Below are 4,047 nucleotides of genomic sequence, written 5' to 3'. Positions count from 1 at the left end.
TAATACATTCCAATGTCATATTGCCTTTTTAATAATAGCACAATTCTCTGGTACCTCTCATCTTGATCCAAAAAAGAAAAAAAAAAAAGTAAGGACATTTGCAAACCACAGCTTTACACCCATCAATATGACAGCGTGGAAAGAAGTAAACACCATCTACACAGTTTCAGCAGACACACTTTCTTCTCTTCTTTCTTAATAACAGCAGGACACCTTCTCCAGTAACAAATAACACTGAAGAGACAAAACCCAGAGAGGCGGGACTGAAGCTGGAGATGGTATATTTTTAGTCGTTTGATTAAATTATGTATATGTGAAGTTGATAATTTATTGAAGGGGGACAGGGAAGCCTATGTAAATGTTTGCAGATGAATAATTAATGTGAATTTCCCACATCACTGGGCCTTTAATTAAAGCCACTGTGAAACAAAGCAAGAACCAAAGAGCACGGTCTTACAGCAGCTAATTGTAACTTTCCTTTCCTAAGTAACAATTGAGATCCCATGCTTAATTCGCATTTTTAAAGAAAAATCGACTATTCCTAGGGTGACAGTTCTTTTTTTATCCCAGTTTAACTCATTCCCTGCAGACAAAATTAAATCCATTCCTATATTAATAAATTTCCTCCTACTAAAACTTTACCCATGAAACTTTTGGGTTTTATTTGTAGGTTTTGCTTTTTTAAAAGTTGTATTAACTTTCACTTGAAGGCAATATATTGGTGCCTCTCAACATCTTACAAATGAATACATTGTTTCTAAAACATTCAGTCCTTAATGTGTGGTTCCACCTGCTACCTACAACATCTTTGAGCATTTGACTTCCCCTGGGGCATTCCTCATCTCTCTTGTGTCGTATTCCTTATTATTTCTTTCTTACTCACCTTTCATCCCATAGTCCCATTGTTTATGTTTTATTTTTGCTCATTTCTGTTATCTTTCTGTCTCCTATTTTTGTCTCTATCTTTTACATATATTCCGCTTCTCTTCATAATCTTACCCTTTACATCTTTTCCCTCTAATTTTATAAAAAACTTATCTTCATTGTTGAAAGTATTACAGATGTCCTCTTATTTTCCCATTGACCCTATCCACCCCACCCCTGCTTCCCCCAGGCCTTCGCCACATTATTATCTGCGTCCATGGGTTAGGCATATATGCATACAATTTCTTTGGTAAATCTCTTCCCACCCACTCCTCTTCCCTCTACGATTCGTTAGTCTTTTCCATGCTTCTATGTCTCTGCATCTATTTTGTTCATCAGGTTTTTTTGTTCATTAGATTCCACATATGTGTGAGATCATGGGATACTTATTTTTCTCTAAGTGGCTTATTTCACTTAGCATAATACTCTTCAGGTCCCTTTATGCTCTCTCAAGGGGTAAGAGATCCTTCTTTTTTGCTGCTGCATAGTATTCTATGGTGTAAATGTACCACAGCTCATCTACGGATGGGCACTTGGGCTGTTTCCAGATCTTAGTTATTGTAAATAGCGCTGCTATGAACGTAGGGGTGCATATATTCTTTCTGGTTGGTGTTTCGGGATTCTTAGGTTATATCCCCAGAAGTGAGATCCCTGGGTCAAATGGGAGTTCCATTTTTAACTTTTTGAGAAAACACATACTGTTTTCCTTAGTGTCTGCACCAGTCTGCATTCCCACCAGCAGTGCACGAGGGTTCACTTTTCTCCACATCCTCACCAGCACTTGTTTTTGATTTATTGATGGTATCCATTCTGGCAGGTGTGAGGTGATACCTCATTGTTGTTTTAATTCACATCTCTCTGATGATCAATGACTTTGAGCTTTCTTTCACCTGTCTCTTAGTCCTCTTAGGAGAAGTTTCTATCTAGGAACTCTGCCCATTTTTTTGAATTGGATTGTGCTACTTGCTCTTCTGTGTTCTGTCTCCCAGTCTGTCTCTTCGTGTTCTGCTTAATTTCTCTTCTCATGGTCATGACTGTGATACCTGGATGAACACTGAGTCTCCAGGAACTGCTGCTCCCTGCCAGCTTGAAAGGTGGAGTAGTTTATACATGTGATGGACTCGATATATATAATGAACTGTACCATGCGATACAGTTCCTTTAAAATCAATTTTCTGACATTCCCTGGGTGTGGAGCCAGGAGTTCTAGTCCTGGTTTGTAACATTTATAAACTGTATGCCTTTGAGTGAATCACATTAGCTCAGGGAGCTTCAATTTCTTCATTTCTAAAAGGAGAGGTGTTTGGGCTCTCGAATGTCCCCTTCAGTTTTATAGATGCTGTTCCTTATCCACGCCTACTTGTGGAAGGAAGTAGGACTCAATTCTTAGTCCTTCCACAGCCATTGGTTTCTTGGCCCAATAATTCTAGGTCTGGTGGGATTTTAGGCAGCAAAGGAAGATGTTTGAAGGCAAGAAGCCTCCCCTTGTAATGCATTTTTGTTTGTACTGCTAAGGCGAGCACTGAAAATGGAGACCAGTGAGGAAAAAGGAGATATTATGCAATCACCTCCCCGGAACACCTGAGATGTGATGGCTCCAAGGAAAGATATTGTGAAGCCTGACCTCCCACCTCCTCCTACATAATGGGTCCTGAGACCTGAGATGGGCACCGAGTTCAGTGTAACTTCCTGCTTCATCCTGTGGGCACACAGGCAGCACCAACCCAGAACTAATGAGTTTGACTATGTAAATGCCTATCACCTGTAATTATTTATATGCGCTACTCACTTTATTCAAAGTTCTTATTTAAAGTTTAGAGGCTTACAAAGAATAAAATAAAAACAAGTTAGGACAAAAAAATTAATAGGTAAGAAATAATGGCAGAGTAAAAGCAAGACGAAGGGACAGATAACGGAAGCTGTAATATCCTCCAAACTTACAATGGGTAAGCCATACATTTAGCTCTGAGCTTTCTGGCAGGCACTGCAAAGAGAAACATGATCAGTTATAAAATACTAAAGGCCAGTGCACGAAATTCATGCATGGGGGTGGGGGGGTCCCTCAGCCTAGCCTGCACCCTCTTTAATCCAGGATCCCTCAGGGGATGTCCGTCTGCCTCTCGCAATCCAGGACCGCTGACTCCTAACCACTCACCTGCCTGCCTGTCTGATCACCCCTAACCCCTCTGCCTGCCTGATTGCCCCTAACCGCCTCTGTCTCGCCCCGCACCCAGGACCCAGGACCCAGGATTCCCTCCTCCAGCTGGTCACAGGCACCCAGGACCTGGGCTTCTCTTCCTCTGGCCGGCTGCAGGCATCCAGGACCTGAGCCAGCTTTGCCCGGGCCAGCTGCAGCCACAGGGGACTGTGGGCGGGTGGCTTGTCCCTCTCCTGAGCCACAGGCATAGCTGCTGGCGCCCAGGACCACGAAGACTGTGGGGTATGCAGATTGTCCCTCTCCCAGGCTGCAGGCACATCCACTGGTGCCCGGCACCACGGGGCGTGTGGCTTGTCCCTCTCCCGGGTTGGGCCGCAGGTGCAGTCGCAGGCGCAGCCGCTGGCACCTGGGACCGCAGGGCAGGCAGCTTGCCCCTCTCCCGGATCACAGCCTGGCTGGTCCCCATTCCTCTCTCGAAAGCTCATTTGTGCCTGACTGGCCCCCTTTCCTCTCTCGTGAGCTCATTTGTGCCTGGCTGGTCCCCATTCCTTTCTCCGCAGAGTTGAGTGTCTGAACCATTACAGTGTGACTGCGTGAGGGTGTGATGACCATTTGCATATTAACTCTTTATTATATAGGAAAAGGTCCTTAAGAGGTAAACAAAACAAAAGCTTAGGAGCTGTGTAACAATTCCGGGTTCCAAGAACAGACAGAAATTTCTTCCACGAGTACTTATATAGACAATAATTTGTAATGTATTAAATTATATCCTCAATAGGATCGTTATAATTAATATGTTTTTATGGGATTATATCTATACTATCCTTCAATAGATAAATACTAGGCCAAAATTTAATACTTACCACTTAATCTTTAAATTTTGTGAAGTGCAATAGTAATCATGTTCATCCTTAACTATTTCAGATTAATTGATGTCACCGTAAGTTTCATTGATTATAAGATGA

The sequence above is a fragment of the Myotis davidii genome, unplaced genomic scaffold, assembly GCF_000327345.1.
Source record: "Myotis davidii unplaced genomic scaffold, ASM32734v1 scaffold201, whole genome shotgun sequence".
NCBI lineage: Eukaryota > Metazoa > Chordata > Mammalia > Chiroptera > Vespertilionidae > Myotis > Myotis davidii.
The sequence above is the reverse complement of the archived record's forward strand: the minus strand, read 5'-3'. Positions refer to the sequence as shown.